The sequence below is a fragment of the Peromyscus californicus genome, unplaced genomic scaffold, assembly GCF_007827085.1.
Source record: "Peromyscus californicus insignis strain IS unplaced genomic scaffold, ASM782708v3 Scaffold_17__1_contigs__length_78620276, whole genome shotgun sequence".
Lineage (NCBI taxonomy): Eukaryota > Metazoa > Chordata > Mammalia > Rodentia > Cricetidae > Peromyscus > Peromyscus californicus.
This window is the reverse complement of record NW_026294469.1, coordinates 988,857-1,011,110: the sequence shown is the minus strand read 5'-3', so window position 1 is coordinate 1,011,110 and position 22,254 is coordinate 988,857. Positions and strand designations below refer to the sequence as shown.

At 40.2% G+C, this 22,254-nt stretch overlaps 1 protein-coding gene across 3 annotated transcripts in view; it reads right to left on the bottom strand.

The window, feature by feature from the left end:
• Positions 1-21,914, bottom strand: part of Greb1l (GREB1 like retinoic acid receptor coactivator) — a 259,135-nt gene extending 237,221 nt beyond the window's left edge. For 2 of the 3 annotated variants that reach the window (XM_052741511.1, XM_052741513.1), the window contains exon 1: positions 20,665-21,914. The gene's annotated coding sequence lies outside the window, so the exon portion shown is untranslated. Of the gene's footprint in view, positions 1-20,039; positions 20,144-20,664 lie in introns of those variants that run through there. The other variant, XM_052741512.1, reaches the window with a different exon arrangement.
• Positions 21,915-22,254: the final 340 nt, after the last annotated feature.

Below are 22,254 nucleotides of genomic sequence, written 5' to 3'. Positions count from 1 at the left end.
TTTCAGAATTATATATAATCTCCTAATCATAAAGCAGCTTTAGGGAAAAAGGGACATTCCTAAGTATTATAAAAATTTTACAAGATGAAGATATTTTTCCTCCCATTATGAACAGGTATTTCCTGTGCTGTAAATCCTGGTTCTGTAAATATTTCCTACTTTCCAATTTCTCTCCCATCAGTAAAATATACAGATATTAGATACTATTTGAGAGTTCTTCCCAAGCTAGCATTTTTGTCTGCTCATAACATCTTTGTCCCAGTATATACTTAAGCATTACTGTGTGTACATAGTTAGAATTCGTAAAGATTCACCTAATGAAAAACATCCTAAAGTGGACCCAGTTGAAAGAGAGAAAGAGGAGTCAAAACACCCCTTTTTCTTGGAGCTATGAGAAGCATTGTGTGTGTGTGTGTGTGTGTGTATACACATGTGTCATGCACCTGAGTGCAGGGTGTGATGGTACATAGGTATATGTCCATGTGCACACATTCAGAGGCTAGACTAAGATGTTGGGTGTATCACCCTCTACCTTATTGCCTTGACACAGGTCTCTCACTGAACTAGCTGCTTGCCTTTTTGGCTAGGCTGGTAGCCAGCATGCTCAGGAACTATCCATCTCTGCCTCCCCAATGTTGGGGTTACAGCCATGTGAAACCATGCTTGGCTTTTTATGTGGGTTCTGGGATCTGAGCTAAGGTTTCCACCTCTCCAGGCAAGCACTCTTACCTACTAAGCCACCTCTCCAGCCCCCAAGGTTTCCTTAATGATGAAATCAGTACTGGCTCTAGGCATTCCTGACACTCATCAACAGAGAAATATTCTCAAGCCTCTGTGTGACCAACCTCCCATTTGAACTATAAGATGTTAATATCATAAAACTTATCCCTAAACTCATCTGAATTTTATAAGTACAGGTGACTTCAAGCAGCAGTGGCAGAGATCACCAGTAATGATGAACGCTGTGGTTTCTAATTGCTTCTAAAAGTCCTGTTGGTTCAATTCCGTAAGCTCGCCACCAATGACTCCCGGGTACAAAGTATTGTGCCAGGAGTTGGAAACTTCTTTCCCCCTTTCCACCAAGTACAAAGAAGACCATGAAAGGCCTGTGAGCAGAACTACCAAGCACCCATCTGCCCCGTCAGTTCTATCATTACTGGATTCCAGTATCGTATCTGGGAAACCCTGCAACTCAGACCTTTAGTTCTAGTTTTCAATATGTCAAAACCAACTGGGCAATAGGAAAAAAAATCCTAAAATCCTAGCTGCTGGTATGACTATTGCCTAATGTATTTCCACTGCTGCAGTAAAAATACTAGGAAATTTCACTCTGCCCTTCTGTTGTGCCTCGGTTTTTCAATTCATATAGTCAAAATTTCTACAATAAAAATTTTATCTCTTAGGCTCAAGGAGCCATGCCCACTTTTCCAGACTTAGTCATGGCCAAAAAAAAAAAAAAAAAAAAAAGAGGGGTGGATTATCTTCCACCTCCTTTGTGGTTCCTGCTGTCCCTGAAGGGCAGAGAGGGAAGCTGAAGAAAATTCCTGTGAATACCTCTCTTATCGCCTTCAGGACTAGATGGAGCAATCAGGCAGTCAAGCAAGGGCTTCTACAAACAGGTCCTGCTCAGCCCCACATCTGTGCTGGGATCTGAAGAATCCAAACGCAGTGAAGATACCACTCCTCTTCTCTGGAGCCATGGTTCAATGAGGAGATGGACTTTACTCCCAACCCCAGTGGAGAGCAGCTAGGTGCCAAATTATCTAGCCCCAACAATAAAGGAAAATGTCTGAGGACTATTAGTAATTTAAATGACACCCAACCTAACCTTTACTCCAAGCATAAATCTTCCACTAACTTTGTGATCAAATGTGGAAATCACAACTCACCAAGCAGTCTATTTAAATGTTCTAAGTCTCTTGTGGCTAAAACATTTTATTTCTGACTTGAACTAAAACCATATAGAACCAAATTCTATATGGTAGTAATTATCAAGATTTTACTTTTTAAGAAGCACAATATGAGCCGGGCGGTGGTGGCGCACGCCTTTAATCCCAGCACTCGGGAGGCAGAGCCAGGCGGATCTCTGTGAGTTCGAGGCCAGCCTGGGCTACCAAGTGAGTTCCAGGAAAGGCGCAAAACTACACAGAGAAACCCTGTCTCGAAAAACCAAAAAAAAAAAAAGAAGCACAATATGTTCTTTTTTTAAATACCAGGCACAAATCTAACACAGGAGTTGAAAGCAGAACTATTTTGTAGGCAGCTGCAGGGGACACTCAGCATGTCTTACAGGCCCTTTTCTACCCCAATACAGCATAAGGCTGCACCACAAGACCCATGAAGCTCTCTGCGGAGCACAGTTTGAAAAGCACTGCTTTAAAGGTAATTTGAATAAACCTTTCCAGCTGCCCATGCCAACCCTTAAAGATGGCTGTCCTAGTGCCTTGAAAATGGTACCTGGTTAAATTTCTCCATTTCAGGGGATGCATTCACTTTATGATCTTTTCCCTTCATATCACCCAAGCCTAATCATTCTCCTCAAAAAAAATTTTTTTAAGCCAAACTATATCTGAACATAATTTTAACAGGCTGAGAATACAGCCTCTCTAACTACCTGGACACCAGGTCTACTTAGCAAAAGCTCAGTGATAAAGGGGAGCTGAATGGGGTCTTGGGGTCATAGGATACAGAGAGGCAGAAATGGGAGAAGATAAGTTTCAGGGCTGGGATACAGAAGGAAGATGAGGACTTCTGACTCACTTGGCTACTTCTCTTCCAGACCCGTGGCTTCTGTTCCACTTGGCAGATACTCCCCTTCTCATTTTAAGCCAGATCTTATCTCTATGAATATAGGGTTTTTGATTGGGACCAAATTAGTGATATGATCCAATCAGTACTAAAGTTGCATCATTTTAATATTCTAGTCATTGCCATAGGGGAAAGCCAAAGGATGAAGATGTTTGATAAATCTGTGAAAAAACTGCTATCTCTCAATGAGTCAACATCTTGACAATAGCAGCCATATGAAGCACATCCCTGGGGGCTTTCAAATCTATAAGCCACCCCAAATGATACTGTGTCTACAGAAAATTAATCTTTCCTTTACTATTTATCAAACTACAGGTAATGTGTACCCCACTTGGACTATAAAATTAACAGCATTCTCAAAGAAATGAAAGTTCATCCATTAGGGCAGCACATCTGTGAAATTGTCTATTAAAAGACAATTCTATTTGAATTTCCCATTTATAGATAAGAATGCAAGCACATCACTCTTTTACCTTATTTGGTTTTTCATTCGAGAGAAATGATTTTTAAAGACATTACACTACAAACCTTTTTCTCTTTGGATGATTCTTTACAGATTATATGAATGTTTACTAGGTCACTTTACAGAAGAGGGAATTTCACACATTTAACACCTCCAAATTTAATGATCTTGTCTTAAATTTTAACATGTGTTATGAAGCTAAGAATTTTAAGACATAAAAGCAAAACAAACAAACAAACAACAACAACAAAACCCTGATCCTACTAGCATTCAGGGTAATTGATTCAGACATTTTATTCCTGTTATTTTCTCTTTTTACTTTATCTCAAAAGGAGATAATCTGAATTGCTCTAATCTGAAAAACAACAATAAGTGTAGCAAATACTTGACAATGAAGATGAAAAGCCTCTAAAAATCTGTTACCTTAGCAACAGCAAGAATGTGGAAGAATAAGAATACACTGTCAGGGCATCATTTCGGATTCCATAGATTTGAGGCCTAAATACAGTCAGCTTTCATTAGCTTTTTGTTTTTTCCCAGCAGGTCCTTGGACTTTGAAACAAAACCTGAATGACAGCTATGAGCAATTCCAGCCTGGCTCCTGATTAGCTATGCCAAACAAAACAACTGCAGTGTAAACTTTCCAGGCATCTGCAACCAAGCCTCTGGAGGGACTATAATTCCTCAGGGAGACTTGAAGGAGAGTTAGAGGTTGGGGGTGAAGGGTAGCCAGGAGGGGGATGGGTGAAAAGGATCAGACCTTCCCCTCGAACTAGTTCCCCAAATTAAAGCAGGGGAGAAATCAAGAGAAACTGTGGTCATGCTGCTGTAGTTTCTAACTCTGACTTAGTCTATCTAAGTAATTCTTTAATCCAGAGTATTCTACTCTAATGAACATTCGTGACATCCATAGCATCTGTGCTTCCAAACCATTAATGCGTTTAACCAGCAAGCAATTCTGGGGCCTTCTTAGAAGGGATCAGAGAGTCAATAATCAATTAAAGATACTCCAGGAAAGAAGGGGGACAACATATAAATTGACAACGCCTCAGTGGACAAAAACAATTTTGTTGTTTTGTTTCTTTTCATTCACTTTTGCTAGATGTGGACCTTATATTAATTGCACCAAAGGACACTGAACTGTTGCATGGGGTCCCATCTGCTACATAATTAGATTCCCAAGGAACTAACTAGTAAGCTTCCTTCTGAAGATCAGGAAAGAATTCCAGCTTAAATTTCAAGGCCATCGACCTAATCCGATGCTCAGTTTGTAAAGTTATAAGTAACTTCAGAAAACGTTGGAGGTAACTGTGTACGGGAGTGTTAGGAGTCAATGAAAGGAGATGAGAGGTAAACTAAATGACTGACTTAAAATCTGCCAGCTATCCTATCACTTCAGAAGGAAAAAGTCATTTTTGTTTTTTATTTTGTGGCCACACAGCAAGATGATAGCACTGAAGTCAGCTCTTGTCTTCTGGAAAGTGGCATTTAACTAGATTCTGATCTCTGCTACATATAAGATGAGCTACAAAAACTGGTAGCTGGCTTCCTTGGAATCCTAGGCCAACAAAATCCCTACTTCTAGTCAGTAACCACCTCTTTAAAAACCAGAGTTATGATGGTCTAACAGCAGGAATGCTCCAACTTCCTAAAATCTGATGTTCAGACATATGAAAGCCTTGCCCCAATTTAGTATAGCTCTTTAAACCACCAATCAGAAAGTTCTAGTTCACACAAGAGATTTGATTAGAAAAGCTTGTTAAAAACCGAATATCATTGAAAGCTAGAGACAAGAAGATTTCCATTTCTTAAAATAGATAATGCTAAACTAGAAAGCTTCATTCTCAATTATTTTATTCAATGTGTCTCTAGAAACCACCTCTCTATTAATCTACAGAAAACCTTGGGAACATTGTTGCAATTGATGAAGACAGGATGGGGACCCCAGAACAATACAAAGGCCCCCAAACCAGCTTTGCAAGCCCAAACCAAACGTGCTGATTCAGCACACAGTCACAACAGAATCCTTATCTTTAAAAGGAACAATCCATTGTGTGCCTGGAACAAAGAGCCATGCACAGGAAATCAGCCAAATCTAGGCCAGATGGTCACTGATTCAAGTTTCATTCTCCCATCCCCCACTTGCCTTGACACTCCAGAAATAAATTCAGATAGCTTTTCACTTTCCAGGTAACATCTCTGTGGGTAAGGTATAAAGGCTTTCCAATGACCCACATCCTCCATCTCAATGGTGTCTAATGTTTGAAACAGAATGCCCTTATAAGTTGAGAAAGTGGCTGGGCCACAGTTACTGAAAATGAAACACCACTAACAAGCCATTCTCTGTTCCCTACACATGCCATGAAGTTCCACCAACATCATAATTAAAAATGCCCAGGAAAATCTGCTCTTCTCGATACAAAACAAACTCTAGAGACCAGGCCCATCCCAAATGTTTGCAGCAGGGAGTTATCACTGGACCATCACATTGCAAAGGGGTTATGGTTTGTAAGCCAGAAATAGTTACTACAATTACCAATAACAAACTACCAATACAAACCATTATAGTAGGTATTAATGCTAATTTTTAAGTCAAATTAAGAAACAAAAATTGTGTTACAAAGTACACGTTAGATTGGGCAGGCTTTGTTCCACATAGTAAAGTCGAGCTACGGGTTGTTTTGTTTTTTTGTTTTTTCCTTATCTAAAAAAGATGCAACTATTTGAAAAGTAATGGTATAAGCACAGCATAAGACTTTAAAAAGTGTTCATGTACTGTGTGTACCTGGGACAAGAAAGCCTCCTCCACACAGATCCCCCACAACTGTTGTCATTCAAACAGAGAAGAGACTGAGTTTACAATTCACTGGCCCTAAGCCTAAGCTTGGAGGATGAGGGGAAAAAGCTGTAGAAGAAGCAAGAAAAAGATTTGTGTTTGAAGGGAGTGGTACATGTAAGAATGGTGCCAATATTCCTGTTGGCAAAGAAAATACCTCAGCATATTCCACTGCAACTCAGGGAAAATGGACAAAAATGTTCACTGGTTTTGCTTACAAAATGATACATGTGACTTTCATCCAAAAGAATCTGTGACTTAGAATTCTACTATAGGCACACATTTCAAACCCCTATTGGTTACTGAAAAACTCAGTTCTGAACTCAATATGATGATTAGAGTAAAATATGAGGAATTGTGCCTCAAATCTGCAAGCATTCAATGGGAACTTGGTTATTAAAGAGTGGGTCAACCCACTCCTTTATGCTAAAATTAGGATCCTTTAGGGGTTGGCTTGGGAAATATTGACATTTATGGGGCTTAAGTAAATTTTATCAACTAACAAATAACAATCCCTTCAGTAAACTTTATAATCCTTTTTATAATTCCTTTGAAAATGTCAGTGCAGGAGTATATTTTATTGGCATACTGTAGTGTCACTCTCCCAAAATTAACATATAGAAAGGCTGGGGTAGATCAAAGAGGTTTTGGGTGTATTTGTTTGTTTTTCTAACACAAGATAATCACATGATAGAAAGACAATGACTGAAGACAAAAATGACTTCAAAATCTGCAATCGACAGCGACCCTGAGAAATGGCCTGCTTTATTGTAAGACAGTAGAAAGGCCTCTGAAGACACCAGACGGTCCCCTTCCATGAGACGACGTTCATGACGATTGACAATCGTGCCAGAGGTGACTATAGATAGGATAAAAGCACAATTACAGCACTCTCGGTCTTGACCATTTGTCTCGGTGGGGAAAAGTGGTAAGTGGAAACTCTTAAAAACTTGCCCTCAAACTTACATAATTTATAATCACAGGATGAGACCAAGCTTTATTTATTGGATAAAATATATCCTAGATACATATAGCTCACAGATGTGTATGTCATACATTATATTAATGTGCTTATGCTGATTGCAATAGTTGTCTTTGGGTGTCTCAGATTTAATTTTTTAAGATGTATTTCTATCATTTGATTTCTGCTTGAAACACTATTTTTCTTTATATAATACTATGTATAATCACATCAATGTCATATTTAGCTATTATATTTCTTTAAGGCATACAAATTAATTTTTGTTTCATTTGATTCTTGGAAATACTATTAATGAGAGAAAATTGATAATCAATTAAGAATCTTTAAAAATAACCTTGTTCAGTTTTTTTTCTTTCTTTCTGTAGTATAAAACAGGGATTTCAGTATTCATGAAAAAAATGACTATTCATGGTAAAATTGTCTTTACTTTTTGAGCTCATCTTTAGGGTCCCTCAGATAAATTTACATTTAAATGAAACATACACAAAGGCAGCTGACTGCCCTAACCATCACAGACACACGGATGCTTTCAGAAACTTAAATCTCCAGTTTTAGGGGGAAGAAAATTTGTGACCACACAACTATTTTTAACCAGACAACTTCATATCCAATTCCTTGGGATTTATGTGTCAATGCTTTATAAATTAAGAAAAATTAAGTCTAAGTATCTAAGTCAAAAGAGACTTATACTTAAAAGACCCAACTCAGACTTCCTGTGTACAAACCAAGCTTTAATAAATCAAACTATATAAAAACAATGACTATAAAATATAATAAGCTAAAATCTTGTAGACTAAGACTAACCTCTGACAAGATCTTTTTCTTTGTTTTTGGTTTTTGTTTTTTTGTTTTTTAAGACAAGCTTTCTCTGTGTCACCCTGGCTGTCCTAGAACTCACTCTGTAGACCAGGCTGGCCTCGAACTCAGAGATCTGCCTACCTCTGTCTTTTATAAATAATTTTAAGATGCTTTAAAACTATATTTTGGGCTGGGTGGTGATGGTGCAGGCCTTTAATCCCAGCACTTGGGAGGCAAAGGAAGGTGGATCTCTGTGTGTTTGAGGCCAACCTGGTCTACAAAGCAAGTTCCAGGACAGCCAGGACTGTTACACAAAGAAACTGTGTCTTGAAAACAAACAAACAAACAAACAAACAAACAAACAAACAGGAAAACCCTATATTTGGGGGCTGGAGAGATGGCTTAGCAGTTTAAGAGCACTGGATGCTCTTCCAGAGGACCCATTCAATTCCCAGCACCCACATGGCAATTCACAACTGTCTGTAACTACAGTTCCAGGGGATACAAAACCCTCACACAGACATGAATGCAGACAAAACACCAATGCACATAAAATGAAAATTGAAAAAAAAGAACTATACTTTAAGAGTTCATTATTTCCCTCATAATCTACTTGTATCAGTAGAATAGTGAAATATGAAGTCACCTCATAATTGTAAATGTGCTTTAAACACAGTCTGAAGGCTAAAATGAACTTCATTCATTTTCTTTCTAATTGATAATTCCATCTGCCTTAAACTTGCTACAGACATGGCATCTCAGCAGGAGCACATTTATTAAAATTGGTTTCTGCTCTATAATACAAAAGAAGTATATGAATTGAATATTGTTCAGATTGATATTCCATTTCTCCTCCATCCTTTCTGGGCTGAGGAGGTCACTCAGTGTGAAAAGCGTAAGGAACTGAGTTGAGACCCCCAGCATTCACAGAACACCACAGTGGTATGTGCCGCTAATCCTGGCAGTGGGGAGGCAGAGGCAGGTGGATCCCTAGAGGTCACTAACCAGCCAGCTTAGAGGACTGTTGAGTTAAACGTTCAGTGAAAGAACCTGCTGAAAGATAGATGAATGGATGGATGGATGGATGGTAGAGTGGATGAGTCAATGAGATGGAGCCTTAAGATCTCAATTCAATTCCTAGGCCCCCATATGGTAGAAGGAAAGAACCCACTTCTGAAAGTTGTCTTCTGATCTCCACATATCTGAAACCACAGGTATACAACTATGCTATACATTATGCTATTCCTAAGCAAATCCTGCTCTGAGGCACCAGGTCAGATAAGGCATACTACTGGCTCAAGAGTCTCTCTACAAGGGTATCAAACATTTAGAATACCTGAAGTACTATCACTAAACCCCACTTCATTGCTTTGGTGGACTATCCAGAAGGTCCACTTAATATCTCCCAATAATATCAAACAATTCCAATACAACTTTTGACTAAGAATACTCTCAACAATACATAACATTTAGCATTTGATCTCTGTGATGGGATAGCCTAATTAATGAGCCCCTCCCCCAAAAGAACTGTCTCAGATGAGGTGAACAGTGTTTGTAAGGATACCTGAGGTTGTCCTCTGACCCACACATACACATCTGCATGAACACACCAAACACTTTTTAAAATTAGTTTTCATTTAAGCAGCCATATCTGTTCTAAATTTTAAGAACTTTTTATGAAAGAGAAATACGAATCAAGAAACAAGCCAAGCCAGGTGGTGGTGGCGGTGGCGGTGGCGGCGGCGGCGGTGGCGGCGGCAGCGGCGGTGGCGGCGGCGGCGGTGGCGGCGCACGCCTTTAATTCCAGCACTCAGGAGGCAGAGGCAGGCAGATCTCTGTGAGTTTGAGACCAGCCTGGGCTACAGAGTGAGTTCCTGGAAAGGCACAAAGCTACACAGAGAAACCCTGTCTCAAAAAAAAAAAAAAAAAAAAAAAAGAAAGAAAGAAATGAAGGGAGAGAGAGAGAGAGAGAGAGAGAGAGAGAGAGAGAGAGAGAGAGAGAGAGAAGCCAAAATGTTCAGGTAAAATATATAGGGAGAAAAGACAATTGATTGGCTTGTCTAAAATCGAGGTTTTGTATTAGGTTATTGTAGTGTCAGATATGAAAAGCCTTGAAGGTGACTAAGGGAACTCAGCTTCGATAAAGATTGTCTAATCAGTCACCTTCTCACCTTCTTTAGTATTAACAACCCCCAAGTTTGCGTATGCTTATCTCAGTAACCTTTCCTCCAGGTTCAGGGAAATCTCAAAGGTTCTACATACGTCTATTTTCCATGTCAATGAGTACATGATAAATTTTGAGCAAGGAGATTTGGGGCATGTCTTTAAGGATTTGGGTAAACTTTCTTTAAAACAAAAACATTTAAGCAAACATAGCACAAGCCTATCACTGTATTTGGAAGCAGAAGCAGCCTGGTCTACATAGCAATTCCAGGCCCATCAGGGCTATATTAGCAAAATCCTGTCTAAAGAAGTAAACAAATAAAAGCATTTTTCATTTTCTGCGTCTAGTGAGAGCTGTGTGAACATGTAAATCTTGAGTGTGCTGCAAAACATTGGGATAATAAAAACACAGTGGACCATGACAAATTCCAACAAGCTGAGACTGGTAGAGAGTGGCTTAGAGAACCTGGCTGCCAGGTATGGTGGTCCACACCTGTAATCCCAGAATTCCAGAGGCTGAGACAGGAGGACCATGAGTTAGAATATAGCCTGTGCTATACAGAAGACCAACTCTCAAGAAAAACAAAAGAAATTAAATGAACAGAGACCACCACACAGAAGTATCTTTTGTGTCTGGTGTGGACTGATACTCTCTTACAGATCCTTGGATACGTTAGTGATAGAGCAAATTTGTTGCTACTAGATATATTTGCATTTTCTTTCCTACATGCAGCTAAGAGTAGAAGATATTCTAAGGGTTAAGGCAAAGGTTTCCCTAAGGAAAATGCTGAGGCTGCTGAAGAAGACTGATTTCAAAAACATATTCAAAGCTTAAAAATGGCATGGCTGGAAAAACTGATCAGCAGAAGGGATGCTAGACAAGCCCATGTCACCAAAAGAGTCTGGAAATGCTAGAACGAAATCTATTGTACTAATGTTTAAAATTATTTACACATTTTGACAAACATTTCACACAAAAGTAGTGACTCATTTTTTTAAGATTGTCAAGACTATAAATAATGTTTCTTTTCCAACTTTTATATTGTTCTCATGTTATTGTTCTACTTAAGAATTCTATTGCCGGGTGGTGGTAGCATATGCCTTTAATATCAGCACTCAGGAGGCAGAGACAGGTGGATCTCTGTGAGTTTGAGACCAGCCTGGTCTACAGAGTGAGTTCCAGGACAGCTAGGGCTACAAAGAGAAACCCCACATTGGAAAAAGAAAAAAGGAAGAAAGAAAGAAAGAAAGAAAGAAAGAAAGAAAGAAAGAAAGAAAGAAAGAAAGAAAGAAAGAAAGAAAGAAAGAAAGAAAGAAAGAAAGAAAAGAAAGAAAAAAGAAAGAAAAGGAAAGAAAGAAAGAAAGAAAGAAAAGGAAAGAAAGAAAGAAAGAAAGAAAGAAAGAAAGAAAGAAAGAAAGAAAGAAAGAAAGAAAACAAACTCTATTTAAGAGGCTGGAGAGATGGCTTGTGGTTTAAAGCACTTGTTGCTCTTGCAGAGGACCTGGGTTGGATTTCCAGCACCCACATGGTGCTCACAACCCCCTGTAACTCCAGTTCCAGGAGATCTGATACCTTCTTCCTGTCTTTTCCAGAACTAGTCATGCACAAGATATACATATATACATACATACATTGAGACAAAACATTCATAAACATAATAGTGCACCCCTTTAACCTCAGCACTTGGGAGGCAGAGCCAGGCGGATCTCTGTGAGTTCGAGGCCAGCCTAGACTACAGAGTGAGTTCCAGGAAAGGCGTAAAGCTACACAGAGAAACCCTGTCTGAAAAAACAAAACAAAACAAAACATAAACAACTTTTAAATTTTTTAAAAGAATTCTATTTAAAATCTAAACATAATAAAATACAATCTCTCCAAATGTTGCGTATTCAATATTTTTTTTTAAAATATTGTAGTGTGGTTGTTCTACACTGTTTGACATTAGCTGTAATTTTAGTTAGTAGACTCTGGGAACCATGCATGATAAAATGGAAAAGAAACTGAACAAGCAAGGTGACATTGAGAAAGTCACAAAAAAGCCATGTTGTAGTCTCTTGGAGTATATTGGCCTCTGGCTGTAACATCCAATCATATTCCATTGAGAAATAGAATGGAACCTTCTCAAGCACAGAGTGCCATGCAATTTATATAACATTTTAATTTTCAAGGGAGAGGGTAAATAAGATCAAAATACATTGTATGAAATTCTCAAAGAACTAATAAAAATACAAAAATATATTATTTCCCAAGTGTAATTCAGGGGCAGAGTACTTGTCTGGCATGAGTGAGGAGGTTCTTACTTTAATCTCAGCACTGATAAAAGGAGGTGACCTAAGAACAATCATTTTCTAAACTTTGGTCTCCCTTTTAGTTTTTGGCCCAAGTCAAAAAGAGAATAAAAATCAGTCTCTCAACGGGTGGCAGTGGTGCACGCCTTTAATCCCAGAACTCGGGAGGCAGAGCCAGGCGTATCTCTGTGAGTTTGAGGCCAGCCTGGTCTACTGAGCAAGATCCAGGACAGATACCAAGGCTACACAGAGAAACCCTGTCTTGGGAAAAAAAAGTCAAGTTCTTTTAGCAAACTGAAAACCCTGGAGGAAAACATTGTTTCACAAACTTTAGAATAAAGTATCTGCATAAATTTTTCAATAAGGAAACAAACTTATTTTGACATTTTAATGTATGTTAAAGTTCTATATTAATATCATCAAGTGGTATAGCTTATTATGATTTGTTACTGGATTTCCAAACAAATAAGACTAAGCATTTTTCATATTAATTGACTGTTTCAAATTGTGATTCTGTAAGCAGTTAACCATATTATTTGCAAAATGTTTTTAAAGTATTACAAATATTTTAAGGGCTGGGGAGAGACGTCAGAGCCTAAGAGCATATGCTACTCATGTAGAGGACCTAAATTCAGTTCCTAACATCCACATCAGGCAGCTCACAACTGCCTGGAACTCCAGCTCCAAGGGATTCAATGCTTCTCTAGGAAGGAAAGGAGGGAGGGAGGGAGGCTGGAGTTCATCTTTAAAAGGTGGAGTGTGGATGGGGATACAGACTGGACTGTTGAGATGGCTCAGGGAGTAAAGGGTTTGTCACATAAGCCTGTAAGCCTGATGACCTGAGTTCAATACCTGAAATTCGTGTAAAAGTAGCCTCTAGCCTCCATACACATGTTGTGGCGGACATGCTCCTCTACACCCACATATACATAAATAATAAATCAAATAAAAAATTTAAACTACAACAAAAGGAACAGACTTGGAAGGGAGGAGGCAGAGCTCTCAAGAGACATTTCCTTGGCTCTCTGGTACTGGTTCCAATCAATGATGATAGTGTTTCAGTCCCCTAAATACACCATGAAGATGTATGAATATGCATCAGTACCTTACAGCTGATTTAATGACATGGTAGATAAAAGAAATAATGCACCAGGTACATCCGCTCTTCACACTGTAACCTGAAGCCTTGCAACTTCGAATCATCTGTACTTCAAAACCAGGTCTGTGGGGTGATACCTTGAGGGATAGTTCTAAGACTTTTGTGTCCATGAAAAGCACTTGGGTTCAAGGCACATTCATAGGCTCCATCTAAGAAATGTTTATTCAGTAAGTCGTGACTACATTTCACGTGCAATGCACGTGACAGGTGTTGATCCTGAAACACAGTGAATTTGGGGATGTTTAATTTCTTTACAAAAAATGCACAGAGCATGCATAGCAGAGAAGACAAGAAATTGAAGTAAGACTCCCTCTCTGACCTGATCTGCAAACTCCCAAGGGCTCAGTCCCTCACCTACGTCAGGTCTTCACTCAGGTGTTGCTTCTCAATGATGCAACCTCAGGCTCACTTTCTGCCGTCTGTTTTCCTCTCCAGCAGTTCACAATCTAAAGGATTCAATCTACAAGGCAGATGGTTTTCACTCGGTTTCCTTTGTTTAGCATTTTGCTTGTCCCACAAAGATGGGAGAGTCACTTAACTTCACAGTGGCATCCCCACAGTTGGAACAGGCCTAGACAGAGTTCAGGAGTTTTAACTCATCGCAATAACACAGATGTAGCTTGAGGGATGCACGGAGAGAGGCAGAGTTTATTAATTCACAGATTCCTGGTCCATCCTAGAGAGTTTCATTCAACAGATTGCAGGGAGGAGGGGGGGAGTCTGGGCTGTGGATTTCTAACAAGACACACAGAAAAAGGCTGTGTATGTTTTCAGGCGGATTGGCTCTGTAATCTCTTGTACCTCAGCTATGTACCTAGCTGAAGGATTCTATTAGAAGGATTCTATCAGAGATAGTTTCACTTAATATAGTTAATACTACTTTCACAACTATTTACTGCTGACTGATTTTCTTTCCTTTTAACCTGATGTTTACATTCTTTCTAAACTTTATACTCTTTTTTTGTACATTTACTTATTTATTTACTGTTGTGTGTGCATGCACATACCTGTGGGTGCCACAGTTTACATTGGAAGCCAGGGCACACCTTGCCAGAGTTGGTTCACTCCTTCCTCCATGAGGGTTCTGGTGACAGAACTCAGCTCATCAGGCTTGGTGGCAAGCCTTTTACCTGCTGGACTATCTCTCCAACCCTAAACTTTTACTCATAAATAATATTTCATGTTCTAATTTTGCTATATGCTTCTTTTGTATTTGTCTAAAAACTTCCTTTTTCTTTGAAACAAAGCCTTGCTACATATCTCAGCTGGCCTCCAGTTCCAGATCCTCCTGCCTCAGGCTCCTGAGTGCTCAGATTACAGCTGTGCACTGCCACATCAGGCCTAATTATTTCTTTCCAACAAATTCCTAGAGGGGAAAGTTCTGAAGAATTTCGTGCCCTCCAACTGAACTTACTCCTATACAGGAGTTGTTCTTATTTATACCACCCTGCATGATAGTCAGCAACCACATGCAGCTCTGGAGCACTTGAAATGAGACTAGCAGAGTTGAGAAACAGAGTCTTTGCTTGAAGGTATTAATTTATGTTTAAATGACTACCTGCGACTGGGGTTACTGTTTTACAGTAGGCAGTTTGATAAAGTCTTGATACATGATGCCAAATTGCTCTCCAGAAAAACCTGAATTTTTGCCTTCGCTTTTAGAAGATTATAGCCAATTCTTTACCTAATTAGCAACACCAGACTTTAATCTGTTGAGGTTTATGACCTGAACACTGGAAAATGCCTGTTAATCTTACTATGCTTTTTCACTATTATGTGATGAACAACACCATTTCTTCTGTTTTCATGAGCAATTAGTTACAAATATTTTTACCCACATTATTTGATTCAGAGGATGAAATTATCTAGATTTCAGATTTGTTTGTTTGGTCAACTTTTTTGTCATTAAAGTCCATTGCCAGCATTAAGTTCACATAAAACGTGACTCTGCACTTTATCTAGACTGTCAACTGGTCTAGCCACAGCACCCACATTCCTAAAAGGCAGCAGGCGGAGGACCCTTCGGACTTTTTAACCACTAAGTTTATCACTGCAGCAATAATAAGGGCTACTATTTCACGGGTGTTCCACTTTACCACACACATTAGTGTTTGGCCCATCGGCGTCTGAGTTTGTAATTCCTGCCTGAATTAAGTTTTAAGAGATTAAATGACAAAAAGTAGCTAATAGTAATGGCTACTATTGATTTCATGATGTTTCCAGATCAGTTTACAACTAATATTTAGCTCATAGAACACACTTTTTGGTGGGTGTTGAAGTTTCTTTCTCCCTAGAATAGTTGTCCAGCATTATATGGATTGTTAAAATGCAGATTGGCAGCCTTGCTTCCCAGAGCTTCTAACTCAGTAGTTTAGGGTGCACCCTTAGACTCCACTCCTAACTCCAAGCTCCATCACATAGAGTTGAAGTTTTCTCAAAGCCTACAAGGAGTGTTATAACACTCCTAAAAGGGTTGTAAAAGTATATCATTTTGACAACATAGTACAGATGTGTAGGCCTTTTTTTCCCTAAAATCAAGTCCACATTTATTTTTTCATGCAATCCTATGCAAAGAGTTGATAACTAAAGCAGTAATTGTTAATCCCACTTTCCAGAACAAAAACCAAGAAACTCCCTTTTAGCACACAAGAAGTTAGAAGAGTCAAAACAAGAAACCTTGTAAACACAAGCGAACACAGCAACACAAGCTGCACTTCTGCTTCCAGACTGGTACCATAAAAACAGAACCATGCCCAGGAGTAGAGAAGGCGATCCAAGACATGATTCCCTACAGCAAACACCTCTCAAGGGTTGATTGCCGATCTGTAGTGTCTGCTGTAGGGACTATTGAAGACAGTCATAAAGTACAAGGAAAAGACAGCAAGTCTCTATCTGCTTTTGTTATGTACAGACAGGACAGAAACCACACCCTGAGCTGTGTATGACGGGTAAATACAGAATTGGGTTGAAGTCACTATGTGATTTCACATCTGGACTTGGAGGAGTGTCAGTCAGTCAAGAATGGGAGGAAAGGAAGAGTACAATAGAACCCTCCTGGAGCTCAAGGCACAAAGAGCAGCTTTATCTACACTGGGTGTGTGTTTGCCAAAAATATCAGGGCTGCTGGCTCTCCAGAACTTAGAGGGGCATGCTTTTGTGTAGACTAAGCTACCTTGATTATATAAGAACTCTAGTCAGGGGGCATAACTTCATGATCCATTTGTAACCCAAAGATAACCTAATTGGAGGTCATAAATTTTCTTGCTCTCATTTTTTAGAAGTATTTCTAATTGAAAGAAAAAAAAAGACCATAAATTGTGATCACAATTCTACTACTTACAAAACAACCCTTTAAAGAAAAAGAGTACTGTTTTCACTTTAATAAGATTTATGTATGATACTTAACATTAATTTTAACAGCAACTTTCCCAAGTTTAAACCCATAATAACTAGTAAGCGTATGGTGAAAACAGAAAAATAAACAACAACAAAACTACAATTGATCTGAAAAAGGCTATTGCACTCTTCGCAAATGTTGTAACTGACTTCCTCTCCACATCCATCATATAATCTAGTGCAAAATCATGGAGGCACTGATGCTTCTATAACTCCATTTGGAAAACTATAGTAATATTGTAAGGGGAAACTATTCTTCCCATACACAAGACCAAAGAAATACATCAAAGAAAATGGATGCAATTTTACTCTGCCCAAATACTAATAATTTGTTACAAATTACTAGAAATCTGAAATTTTCTCAATAAAAGAGGGACAATTCATATGCATTTTCATGTGTTATTTCTTTTTATCTCAACCTTCTAGAGAACTACCATTATAACCCATTTTACAGAATAGAAAGCTAAATTCTTGGAAAATAAGCTAATTGACCAATATTCCCATTATGTGTTATAGCCAGGTTTGAACCCAGACCTTCTAACTTTGAAGCCATCTATTTATAATCACACTGAAAAACAATCCTAAGGACGTTGAGAAGGGAAAAAGAGAGAGAGAGGTAAAGGAAGGAAAAGCTGGGAGAGAAAGAGAAGGAAGAATGTTTACATTCATAAGGATGGTCATTTTTTTAATTACTGCAAAATCCCCAAATAGAAAGTTAATTATGGGGCATCCATTGCATAAAAAAATTACAAAACTAGTTTAAATAACAAAACTGTTTTTAAATGTTTATGAAAATCTGATTAAAATATATCTGTAAGATAAGCCATCTATAAAAAGATCTGCGTACTCATCAAGACTCGGAAGAAAATGAAATGACTACTGCCATTTTAGAATAATTTTGTTCTTGTTACTCTATGGGGGAATTTTGTCAGTAAATCAAGATTATTTAAGTGTCTTTACAAATGTATTCTTCTAATTTATAATTTTAGCATACCAACCAAGCATTTTAAAGATTTTTGCTGTAATTCATTTGTAGATTAGACCTCCATCTTAATAGCAACAATTCTGGCAATCGCTACCTGCAGTATATTTTTTTAAATCCCTTAACTGGGATCCTTCATAGTGATCCAAATTAACTGCTTTTACTTTCACAACTTTGTAATCACTGTCCACCCAGGAATTACACAATTCAGTGGCCATGTATGATTTGAAGATTAGAAAAGTTTCCTACTAAGAATATGAGTGTATACTTACATAGTAACCAAAATATCATAGCCGTAAGGAGTATGTATAATCTAAATACTCTTGAGAGTTGCTAATTAAATTGTCAAGACTCTTTGAGGTACGTAAATGAACTTTACTTCCACTTTACCAACAAAAAAAAGTAACAGTTTTGGAAGAGTGTTTTCCTTAAAATAGCACCATGAATTGTGAAGAGAATTCTCTCACCAAGGTGACATGCAGGGGCCCATTCAGCCACAGAGGTGGCCTTCACCAACAGCAAAAACACACATTTTGTGAGAAAGTCAAGTCACTGTTCTCCAAAGACATTAAATCCTAATAACACAAATGTACTTCAGGCATCTCTAACCTCTCCTTTATGAGTCTACCTCCAGAATAGCCTCATCATCCTACTGTCTAGTATCTACAGTCAACTGGCTATTATTCTTAGCTAGCTGTAGAATGCCTCAACTACCTTAATAGAACTTAGGAGTCAGAAGGACCCTTGAAAAACCACATAGCATATATGTGGTTTTTATATATATATATATTTATATAACTAAGGGGCCAGGAGCAGAAAAGCATTCCCAAGAAAAGTATGGTGTGGTTAGTTCATGGCAAATCTAGGCCTGAGATAAAGAGATCTTAAACTTGGCCTCCATCTCTCTCGTGCTGTCTATAGAGTGTGAGTATGGGTGTGTGTGTGCAAGTGTGGTAGGTGTGTTGCTAGAGATGGAATCCAGGGTCTCAGACCAAGCACCCTATTACTGTTTATATATACAACATACATACAATGTTTTTATGTGTGTTATGTCAATGGGAGAATACAAATGTCTACTTGGTGTTTTTAGAAAAACATTGTGGTGAACAAAGTAACTAGCGTTTACTCTGCTTCCTAGAGGTTCAAGGTGGAGGGAAATACAAAATGTAGCATGAAGTAAAGGTGTTCTGCTTTGCACTTAACACTTATTTTAAGACTTCTAGCTTCCTGATTGTCAAGGTAGTAAGTACCCACCACAGAACAAATAAAAATTTATGTCACCACAAGAGGACCACAAATTGGTAATTGTTATCATTAATATGCATATCCATCTAGATGTGAGCAATCTTTACTTAGATTCCACTCCTTTCTTCCTCTATTTGCATACCATATTTTCATTTTAGCAGAAATTTATAAATATAAATTGACAACTGTGGCTGCCTCATGGAGAAGTTACGATGGAAGAGAGTTCAATTTGCACCACACACTCTTCAATGTTGCTTGAGGTTGTTACCTAATTTCTGTTAGTTCTCAGCATTTATAAATTTACATTTCATTTTAAAATACATGCTTATATGCATGTAATTTTATTATTATTTCAATGAAAGTATTATTTTTAAGTTTTCACCTTTGAGTTTTCCACACTGTATTTTCATCAAAGTTTTCAGAAAGAAAAAAGAATCAAAACAGTGACTAAACTAAAGGCAGAATTTCAGACTTCACCAGAACACGACAGAGGAGCAAATGGTTTTTAAGCGGAAAATTCAGTCAAACCCTTTTGAACTGCCTCATATTGAAAAGGCTATTTTAAAATGGGATTTGAGGGGGGTTTCTCAAGGGAGGCGGGGTAGAGAATCTCACGGCTTCAAAAGTAGAAACCAAAATTTGTTTTTTATCTTAGCTAGGGACCCGGGTCCGGGCTAGGGTTTATAGAAGAAAAGGGAACACGATGAAGGAGTCCCACCACGACTCAGTTGATGAAGCAGCTTTCTGGCACAAGAACCCTGTCCTGCACGTTTCTTGGGCTTGGTTTCAATGAGAAACTCACGCAGTGAACCTATTCAGATAATCTCCTTTTAATGAAGCCCAGAAGGAGAACTCCAGGAATCCACGGACTTTAACAAACCGCCCACCTTCACCCTGCCTGACCAGGGCACACCTCACCTTGCTGTCTATTTTCACGGTCAGCTGTCAACGCAACCCTTTGTGTCTCATTCAGAAAAAGAGCAGTTCGGAAGCGCTCTCAGAGAAATGGAAATGATGACCGGAAGACGCGCGTGTGACGAAGTGACATTTGGCGTGGACCCCAGCGAACGCCTGATCCACTCTCAACTTTCCCAAGCCCAGCTCTACGCATCCTCTGCGCGGACACCTCTCCGGCTCGCTACATGCCGTCCACCCGGTGTTCGGGACCGCTAGCCATCCCCTCGTGCTCGGGGAGCGGCCGGGACGCGCCCCCCTCGCCGCAGCCTCCCTCGCCCCGCACCTCACCGGCCACCTCCCTCCCGCCACAAAGGCAGCAGCGGAGCCGGGGTGACAGGCCTGTGGCCGCGGGCGGCGAAGCGAGGCGGCCAGGAACAGGGACCGGGATGGGGTTCCCACTGGCACAGGCGCCTGCCCGGCCGCACGACTCACTCCACACTCCCGCGCCGCCTCCTAGTTCTTCCAGAAGAAAGTCCGGGCAGCGCTGCTCTGCGCCGACAAGGTGTCCAGCTCGCCGGAGGACTGGCCCTGCCCGCCACGGAGTCCCCTCGTCTCCCCGTCCCCGCGAGTCCCCGCAGCAGCTCACCTGGCCCCGGCGGGAGCAAGGGCAAAGGGCCCGGGTGGTCTCCGCAGCCCCGGGAGGCTCCACGCTGCGCTCGGCTCCGAGGTGCTAGCGCCGCCGGTGGCTGGCGTCTCTGCCGCAGGCCGCGGGCTACGCGCTCAGTTCCCGGGGGCGGAGCGAGGCGCCACTGCGGCGGCCAGAGGCGGATTCCTCAGGTGCTGCTCCTAGCTGGTCCAGCTCCCCTCTCTCCTCTCCTGGCCTGAGCGCCCAGGTGGCCTTTCAGGCTGCCTAGCCTTAGGGCCCTAGAGGGTCGGGAGTGCAGGGCGCCACATGTACCTCCACGTGTGCTGCGGAGTCCTACGTGCACAGTCTTCACGCCTGGGTTTGCAAACTCCAGCGCGTATATGATGTGTGCGGCTACTCTGGGGTAAGGAGGTAGTGGTGCGCTGGGGGTCTTCTGGGAAGAAGGATTGCCCCCTAGTGCTGCTGAAGAGCGTGGCCCAGAAGCACAATTATTTTCTCTCTCGATCCTAGTTCATTCAGAGCGCTCTCAAGTCACTGTGTAACTTCTTTGTCACTAGATAAGGGCTAAAAGTCCCTTTGCGTGGGCAATAATTGTTCAACAGCCCTTGGCCTTTTGCATGAGGTGGGGTAGCAGGACACAGACAAAACCAAACTCACTCCAAGTGAGTTCCAAGCCAGAACATATTTCTGCACTCCCTGGAGCCCCAAGACACTGGCCCCCCACTATCCAGTTGTGGTTTCCAGACCCTCAGGCTCACCCTGCTCCTGCAGAACCTCCTACAGACCACAGGGAAGTTTCCCCAAGGGCAGCTACTTCCAACGGGTCCTGGTCCTTAAAGGTTGCTACACAGTATTCTGGAGGGATACTGTGGCCAGATAGTGACAGATGTCACGCCAATTTTCACAGTTGATGGCCTCTGGTATCCAAAGCTGCAGCTCATTTTCTTGAACTGAAACTATTGCCAGAGACATCATGACCACACCTTCCAGCAGAAGATTTATCCTGGGTGGGGTGGAAGCAAGAAAGCACAGAAAAGTTGAGCCATTTTCAGTACCTTTGACCCTCAGCCCCCAATGAGCCCCCAGTATGCTGGTATGTTGGCATCGTTGTCCAGCGTTGTGGTATCATTCTAAATCATAGTTGAAAGACAGTGCTAATTAAACTATATCACATATGATCTGTAAGTCAGTACTTATAGTCCTCTTGCTTTTTAATGTTTTTTTTAATTAAATCTCCCACCCCTTCCTTTTCTTCTCTTGTACACCCTTGCTCTGTCTCAAATTCGTGGCCTCTTTTTAATTGTTGTTACATATATACATGAGTATCCCTAAATATATAAATAAAACTTCCTCAGTCTGTATAATGTTGCCTGTATATATATATGATCTCAGGCTGACCACTTGGTATTGGAGGTGAACTTACTACCATCACTTTACTAAACCAGCATAATTTCTAAATGCATGCATCTTTTTAAACTTTCCTCTCAAGCCAAAATAATTTTTCCCCTTTTTCTCTTCTGGTTGATGCAGAAGAAATTGCCAGAGAACCAGAGACAACTCAAAGCATGGGTCAGTATGAGTAGTGAAGTA